Here is a 9332-nt window from a genome sequence, read left to right as displayed (position 1 = left end):
TATCACTCATTGCATAACTTACATAAGGTTGAGGAAACAAGGTTCAGACAGAGCAGTGGAGGGATACAGGATAGCCAGAAGGGACCTGAAGAAAGGGATTAGGAGAGCTAAGAGAGGGCATGAAAAATCCTTGGCGGATCGGATCAAGGATAACCCCAAGGCATTCTATGCGTATGTGAGAAACCTGAGAATGACGAGAATGAGGGTAGGTCCGATCAAGGACAGTGGTGGGAGACTGTGTATTGAGTCGGAAGAGATAGGAGAGGTCTTGAACAAGTACTTCTCTTCAGTATTTACGAACGAGAGGGACCGTATTGTTGAAGAGGAGAGTGTGAAATGGACTGATAAGCTAGAAGAGATACCTGTTAGGAAGGAAGATGTGTTGGACATTTTGAACAACTTGAGGATAGACAAGTCCCCCGGGCCTGACGGGATATATCCTAGGATTATGTGGGAAGCAAGAGAGGAAATTGCAGTACCGTTGGCAATGATCTTCTCGTCTTCACTGGCAACGGGGGTGGTACCAGGGGACTGGAGAGTAGCGAATGTTGTGCCCCTGTTCAAAAAAGGGAATAGGGATAACCCCGGGAATTACAGGCCAGTTAGTCTTACTTCTGTGGTAGGCAAAGTAATGGAAAGGGTACTGAGGGATAGGATTTACGAGTATCTGGAAAGACACTGCTTGATTAGGGACAGCCAGCACGGATTTGTGAAGGGTAGGTCTTGCCTTACAAGTCTTATTGAATTCTTCGAGGAGGTGACCAAGCATGTGGATGAGGGTAGAGCAGTGGATGTAGTGTACATGGATTTTAGTAAGGCATTTGATAAGGTTCCCCATGGTAGGCTTATGCGGAAAGTCAGGAGGCATGGGATAGAGGGAAATTTGGCCAATTGGATAGAAAACTGGCTAACCGGTCGAAGTCAGAGAGTGGTGGTAGATGGTAAATATTCAGCATGGAGTCCAGTTACAAGTGGAGTTCCGCAGGGATCAGTTCTGGGTCCTCTGCTGTTTGTAATTTTTATTAATGACTTAGATGAGGGAGTCGAAGGGTGGGTCAGTAAATTTGCAGATGATACGAAGATAGGTGGAGTTGTGGACAGTGAGGAGGGCTGTTGTCGGCTGCAGAGGGACTTAGATATGATGCAGAGCTGGGCTGAGGAGTGGCAGATGGAGTTCAACCCTGCCAAGTGTGAGGTTGTCCATTTTGGAAGAACAAATAAGAATGCGGAATACAGGGTTAATGGTAGGGTTCTTGGTCAGGTGGAGGAACAGAGGGATCTTGGGGTCTATGTACATAGATCTTTGAAGGTTGCCACTCAGGTGGATAGAGTTTGTAAGAAGGCCTATGGAGTATTATCGTTCATTAGCAGAGGGATTGAATTCAAGAGTCGTGAAGTGATGTTGCAGCTGTACAGGACTTTGGTTAGGCCACATTTGGAGTACTGTGTGCAGTTCTGGTCGCCTCACTTTAGGAAAGATGTGGAAGCTTTGGAGAGGGTGCAGAGAAGATTTACCAGGATGTTGCCTGGAATGGAGAGTAGGTCGTACGAGGATAGGTTGAGAGTTCTCGGCCTTTTCTCGTTGGAACGGCGAAGGATGAGGGGTGACTTGATAGAGGTTTATAAGATGATCAGAGGAATAGATAGAGTAGACAGTCAGAAACTTTTTCCCCGGGTACAACAGAGTGTTACAAGGGGACATAAATTTAAGGTGAAGGGTGGAAGGTATAGGGGAGATGTCAGGGGTGGGTTCTTTACCCAGAGAGTGGTGGGGGCATGGAATGCGCTGCCCGTGGGAGTGGTAGAGTCAGATTCATTGGCGACCTTTAAGCGGCATTTGGATAGGTACATGGATGGGTGCTTAATCTAGGATAGAAGTTCGGCACAACATCGTGGGCCGAAGGGCCTGTTCTGGGCTGTATTGTTCTATGTTCTATGTTCTAACTTTTTGTCTGCTTGCTTGCTTACATTAAATAGGCAGGATTTTTCTCTCAACTCACACTGGTGATTTGTGTAGATTGAATGGAAATTGGACTGAGTCTAGCCTTTGTATGTGCAATAGCAGCAGTTATTTTTAGTGAGTTCTGTGACACAAAGTCAGTCGAACCAGGATTCAGTGATGGAGAAACAGACAATTGAAATTCTACCTTGCTGCGCCTGTGAGTGGATTGGACTATAATGTGTGACTTAGACTTAGAGACTTTTCACATCTAGTGAGCCATTAGACAAACAAAACACGTGCTTATGTCTTTCTGTAGCTAGTTATTTCTAGGAAAGGACATTGTCACCAGAGGCAATGGCTTGAATAGTTGCCACTGCTGATCAGGGACACCTGCCATAGATGTACTGGAAGGAGTCACAAGTTGATAACAAACTTGTTCGTTCATGTTATTAATAGAACTCTCGTGATCCTGAAGTTCTGGCATGAGACACAAACCCAGGAACACTGATTCAGAGGCAGGGACACTATGCACTGTGTCTCAAGTCCTTACATAATATGTGAAGGGAGAATCAAAATCTCATCCTTGGACGTTTATCAAATCAGCCAAAAGAACACAATAGAGGCAGACAGTGTCAATGCAGATTGTGAAATTGAGGTAATAGAATACACGCCTGGCTCATTTGGATTACAAATCTTAAGCAGGACAATGAGCTCAATGTACACCTTTACATGTTTCCTAGATTGAAATAGCATGAACAAATTACATAGTTATTTTCAAGGTAATTTACTTCGCAGTCACAACATGGACATGGACAGAACTTTGTGGCTTAAATAAGGATGAAAACTGGACCCAAGGAACTGGGGTCAGGAATTTTGGTACTGCCTTTTAGTGGAGTCCTTTTGCCCTGTTTTAATTTCACTCTGTTCTTGTTTAAAAAAGAAACTGCAATATGAAATGTGGCATTGGAGATGCCATTTTCAGATTGAAAAGTTAACACATGTGCCTGTCTGTTTAGTGATGGGTGGCAAAAGTTAATGTGTTATATGAGGTAAACTTTGTGAGATTCTGTTCACAATTTGAAGTTTTCACTAACAGGAGGACAAATTAGCGAATTGGGAGCAGAGGCCAATGTGTTCAATTTGTTGCACTCGCGAATTTACGATGAGTAGAATTACAATAATTCCCAGGAAACATTATGCGCTTCCAATGTAAGTAATTTTGGAGCTTTACCTTTTCTGTTGTATAAACGATTCTCAGAATATCAACATACCTCACCTTCAATTTGAAATTTCTCCTGAAGACTCATACTAGATTTTAAATTAGCTAACCCTTCCCTCTTCCAGTTATTTTAGTACCTTAATAGGTTCTAAGTAACTTGACTCAATAAAAAAAGAATTTCTGCAATTGAGATGGGATATTTTTGCAGGCAATGCCATTTACAATGATATCATGGTCTGCTATTTTGAGCCTTCATGTTGATAGTTTGTCTGGATTTTAAAATGGTTACATCATTGAAAATGCTGTTTTATAGCTGATATATGACTAACATTTAACTATAAAAGCAAGGCAGAAGTTTATGCAGCTCTTATATTAACATCTGGATATGCTGTTAATATATGATGAGTATTATCAACAATATATCAGTCAAAGTGAGTGCATTATGTTATGGGCTATATTTGCCCAGACTGAGAAATTGATCAGATCTCCCATTAACTCTGTACCGCGCATGCGGATTTATCCCAAGATCCAGACCTTGCAGTAATGACAAGTCAGCTAATGGTCAACTTGGATGGAATATTAAGATTTCTTAGCCCAATATCCTTGTATATCTTGCTTCTCACTGCTAAAACCGATTAATAGAATCATCCAGGCTGATACTTTAAAACTGTACAGAAGGAGCATTGGAGATGCCATTTTCACATTGTAAAGTTAATGCATGTGCCTGTCTGTTTAGTGAAGGGTGACAAACTCCCGTGCCATTTTTCTTGAAGGACATCGGGGTGTTCTCCTGACATTCTAACATCAATCCCTTAATCAGTATTACTCACATGTTAACAGGTCACCCATCTCATTTCGTGGCTGTGGGCTCTTGCTGTACACTGTGGTATTTATCTACATAACAGTAACTGCATTTGAAAAATAATTATTTTGGTGTGACATGCTTTTGGGTATGTTCAGGCCATGAAAGGTGCTATATGAATGATGATTTTCTTGGTAATGAATGAACAAATCCTTTAAGGGGTCACATAAGTAATTACTACATTGCTGCTAAATCTTTTGTACTGCTGGGCACATTTTATAAGAGCTGACCTTTCAAGAACAGCCTCATTTGGAGCATGGAATGGAGAACAGAAGTAGGCCATTCATCCTCCCATGCACATTCAATTCAATGATGGCTGATTTGTATCTGACCTATAGTATCCTCCCTTGGTTCTGAACCATTAATATCCTTGCCATCTACAATCTATCACTCTTAGTTTTAAATTTTAATTTGGCCTAGCCTCAGCAGTTTCCTTGGAGATCAGTGTGACTGACATGTTGAAACTTGTGATCAGCCAATCTCCGATTCATGTTCCAATGACAGAAGCTTCACCCAAGGAGCATCACAGATGGTACAAAATTCACTGCCTTGTTCCAAGCCCATAAAACAATGGTAAGAAAAGTCCTCCTATTAGCAAATTATATTTTGGCCTTTCGCTCCATTAAAAAGAAGAACATTTTCAACAGATACCAAATATTAGGTTTGAAAAAGTATTTACTTGATGGGGGGACAGCGCATACATTACATTTTAGGAGTGAATGAGAGCTTTTAGAATTTCATTTGAACTAGTAAACCAGGCCTAGGCTAGTGTTGTTTTCAACATCTTCATTTGTTTTGGTTGTACAGAACAAAAAGGAATCAAGAGTCTGAGATGCAGAGTATTAACCTCAGTTCCACTCCTTCCCAAAACAGTTCAACCTTTGAGTAACTCAAGGTAGGCTTAACACTGAAACAAACGTCCAGTTTCTTTGAAAACAGTGCACCTTTTCTTCAGCTTGAAGTGACTCAGAGGGAGCAGAAATGTCTCTCTGCCAGGATATTGTTTGCTTAGATCCCACTTCAGAGATGTGAGCACAGAAACCTTGGCTGACACTTCAACGCAACACTTAAGGACACATGTTAAACAAGGTCAGTAACTGGGAATTGGTTCCAGCGAGTCTGGAAGAGACTCTATGTTCAAGCAGATGGTAGTTGTTGAATGCTAATTGAGGCCTCGGGAAGAGTTAATTGGTTTATCAGGGCCGAAGCAGAATTAATCTTGGTTTTCTTTTAGCTATGTTTTCTGAGAGATGGTTCTGGGCTGCTGTTGAGACAGCATGAAGATTTCAAAGCTCCCTCCCTAATCTGATACCTCAGCTTCCGGAAGCCCATAATGTAGAAATCAGAGTTATGTTGCCTTTGCCTCACTGAACTCAGAAGGTGACCATGATCAACTTTTCAAAAAAAGGAGTTCCTATTTATACCTGTGAAACTACCAATCAGGAAACCCATTTAAGTAATCTGGTCAGTTTGGTTATTTTACTTTACTTATCCTGTAACTGCATTTGTTTGTAATACACAAAACAGTACAGCATAGGAAGGTAACCCTTCAGCCCACCAGCCTGTATACAATGCATAAGTGTCTAAGTGTCTCTTAAACATTCTATTATCTCTGCTTCTCCCACATCCCTGGCAGCACATTCCTATGTGTAAAAACCTTTCCTTGCACATTTCCTTTCAATCTTTCTCCTCTCACCTTAAACTTATGCCCCCTAATATTTGAGATTTCCACCATGGGAAAAATATTCCAATTATCTGTCCTATCAGGTCACTCCCAACCCCTCCATCCCCACCTCAGCCTCAGATGTTCAATTTAAATTTGTCGAACTTTTCATTATAACCAGTAGACTCCAATCCAGGCCACATCTTGGTAGATGTCTTTTTCCCCCTCTTCAAAGCATCCACATCCTTCTTATAGTGTGGCAACCAGACTGCACACAATCCTCCAAATGTGGCCTAACTAAAGTTTTAAACGGCTGCAACATGAGTTGTGAGCTTTTATACTAAATGCCTAGGAGCATGCTATCTGCCTTCTTTTCCACCATATTCACTTGAATTACCACTTTCAAGGAGCTTTGGACACGCGCCCTAATATCCCTATGTATAACAATATTCCCAAGGGACCTGCCATGTCGTGTATACTTTCCTCTTGCATTTGATCTCCCACAGTGCATCACCTCACATTTGTCCAGATTAAACTCCATCTGCCATTTCTTGCCCAACTTTCCAACTGATCTATATCCTGATGTATCCTTTGAAAACCTTCCTCACTATCCAAATCCCCACCAGTTTTTGTTTAATCTGCAAACCTACTAATCAGTCTGTCTGTCTTTTGTGTAAGAGGGAGATCAAAACAAATATTTAAAACACAGTCATTAATCAGCGACTGTATTGCATAATTTTCTCTCTGCTAAAGTGATTGTGTATTTAATAAATGATTACATCTTACGTTTAAGATATAAAACTGGTGTCTGGAAATTGATTATTTACAAAATCTGGGATTGGTCAGTCAAAAGTCTGGTTAGAAACCATTGGTGTGATTTCCTCGGGGTCTTTGATGGTTTAGTTTTACTGTTTTTGTAAATACAGAGCTAGACAGGCTGATTTAGTTCAGCTTGAGAGTGTGTTGCTGGAAAAGCACAGCAGGTCAGGCAGCATCAGAGGAGCAGGAAAATTGACGTTTCAGGATGGAGCCCTTCATCAGGAGGGCTCCAGCCTGAAACGTTGATTTTCCTGCTCCTTGGATGCTGCCTGACCTGCTGTGCTTTTGCAGCGACACACTCTCAACTATGATCTCCAGCAGCTGCAGACCTCACTGGCTTCTTCTGATTTAGTTCAACTGTCTGTCTCTATTTCACGACACTCCATCTCTGCTTTCTCAGCATGCCTCAGATGCACAGTGATTTCTAATTTTCCTGACCAATTATCATGTAGCCATTGCTTTGAGAATTCCAAGAAGTGCTGACATGCATCTCTGGGCACATGTCCCCTCTCTGACTACCTAGAGACCAGAAGATTTAGGTTTAATTGCTGTTTGTGGGACCTTAATGTGTGAATATTGGTAGCTGTGATTCATGTATTATAGTAGTAACTAGTTTTTAGAACTATTTCATGGTCTGTAAAGTATATTGGGATTCCTTGAGATTATAAAAAGCATCAAGTAAATGTGCATCTTCCTTTTTCCTTTCTTTGTTATTTGGATAGTAATCTGGCTCCACCTGTTCAATTTTCACTTGCATATTTATTTCCATGAAAATGTTGAAACAACAGTTCAGAATTAGTTATGTTCTTCAAAAATCAACCAAGATTCTTTACTCTTCAAAAAAAGTAAACTGCTGTGAGTTTCATACTTCAGAATACACACAAAATTCTGTTGACAAATCCATGTGGGTAAAGTTAACATAGAGTGAACCAGCTGAAACACCAATCAATGCATGAGAGAGCACAAAAGGAGTCAGCATTTTTAAAATCAAATTTCTTCCATACACAAGATCAATTATTGCAAAAGAGCAGAGTTTCTCTGACAGGTATTTGGACTTCTCCATAATTCTCAGCACAATATAAGGAGATTAAAACCACAACATTAATATTAATATGGAGTTTAGATTCAGACAGCTGGTATTCTCCTAAAGTTAGCATTTTTCCAAACCAACTTTAAAAATATTCACAAAGTCAACTGAGAAAAAGCTTCCATTGATTAAAGCAGGAAAACTTAAGAACACCCTTTCCTGACCATCAGGAAGGAAAATGGTTATTATCTAACTGACAGGAAATTCATGCATTATTTCAGAGGCCGTTTTCCTCCATACAACCTGATCCCTTACAAATGCACTAAGATAGAACATTTCTGATAAACTGGTCCAACTGTCTTCATGATGATCATTCTGTTTTGTTTGTTTCTAAAGCCAGAACAATCATAAAGCATCGCAGTTCTAAAGGTGACTATTGAGAGAAATAACTTGCATTAATGTGTTGACGTGCATTTGATTTTATTAGAGAGGCAAACACGGCAGGTAATTGATGTTGTGTGCAATTTGAATATTAACCAGGACAATGCCCTGCTCTTCTTTCAAGCATGGCATGTTTTAAATCCAAATGAGCCAAAGTCTTGGTTTAACACTTTGTCTCGAAGACAGCATATTCAGCACTTCCTTAATACTGCACTGAAGTGTTAGCCTAGAGTATGGGCTCTTGTGCTGAATGGGACTTGAACCCACAATCAAGACCTTCACACACACTATCACTGAAGCAACCTGACAGTTCCAGAAAGTGGAAAGCAGTTCCGATGATCTGTTCCAAATCAATCATAAATTAAATTAATTTAGACTGATTCTACTTTAAAAGAAACATTTTTTGTTGATCACAAACAGATGCATTGTAAATGGTTCAAAATTGACCCTTTTTTAACCAGATATTGATAAGCAGGCTGCAACCCTGTAATCTTAAACTACATGAATCTTCAGAATTTAACTCAACTGGAAAAATTCAAACAATTCCTTCTAGTTTCTTCCATGGGCCTTTTAGAAACTGGGTTCAGATTGCTTAAATTTATTACCACAGTCCTATCATTGTCAAATGACAGAAAGGAAAGCAAGTTAGAGATGCCAAAATATATTCAATACCCTAAAAATTAATGATAGCTCACATGTGAGTTCTGCTTTTACATTAAGTGCACTAATATGTTACTTATTAGGAAATGAGTAAACAATTCATCAAAGGTAAGCAGAAAATAAACTCTCTGGCTGTACACTAAATTGTGCTGATTCAACAGGAACCCTCTTAATCTTTCTAAGATTTACTCTTTGATATTTGTAATTTTCTGTTATAATTATTCATATTAAGACTAGGTTAAAATGAGCAACATTAAAATCATAATATTAACAGTACTTGTACAAGATTGTAATAATCAACTTAAAGGAAAGGTCAGATATGAGTGTACCAATCAGTCCAGTCCTGAATGAGATTTGCATTTTTTGGAAGTGCTGTCTTCATTTGAGATATTAAACTGAAGCCTTAAAATAAAACAAGAAGTGCAAATGAGAGAGAACTGAAACAAAATATGCTGGAGAAACTCAGTAGGTCTGATAGCATCTATGGAGCAAACACAAAATTAATGTTGTGGTTCTGTTTGCCAAGCTGGGAATTTGTGTTGCAGACGTTTCGTCCCCTGTCTAGGTGACATCCTCAGTGCTTGGGAGCCTCCTGTGAAGCGCTTCTGTGATGTTTCCTTCAGCATTTATAGTGGCTTGTCTCTGCCGCTTCTGGTTGTCAGTCCCAGCTGTCCGCTGCAGTGGTCAGTATATTGGGTC

Source organism: Chiloscyllium punctatum, chromosome 5 (assembly GCF_047496795.1).
Source record: "Chiloscyllium punctatum isolate Juve2018m chromosome 5, sChiPun1.3, whole genome shotgun sequence".
Classification (NCBI taxonomy): Eukaryota; Metazoa; Chordata; class Chondrichthyes; order Orectolobiformes; family Hemiscylliidae; genus Chiloscyllium; species Chiloscyllium punctatum.
This window is presented reverse-complemented; position numbering follows the sequence as displayed.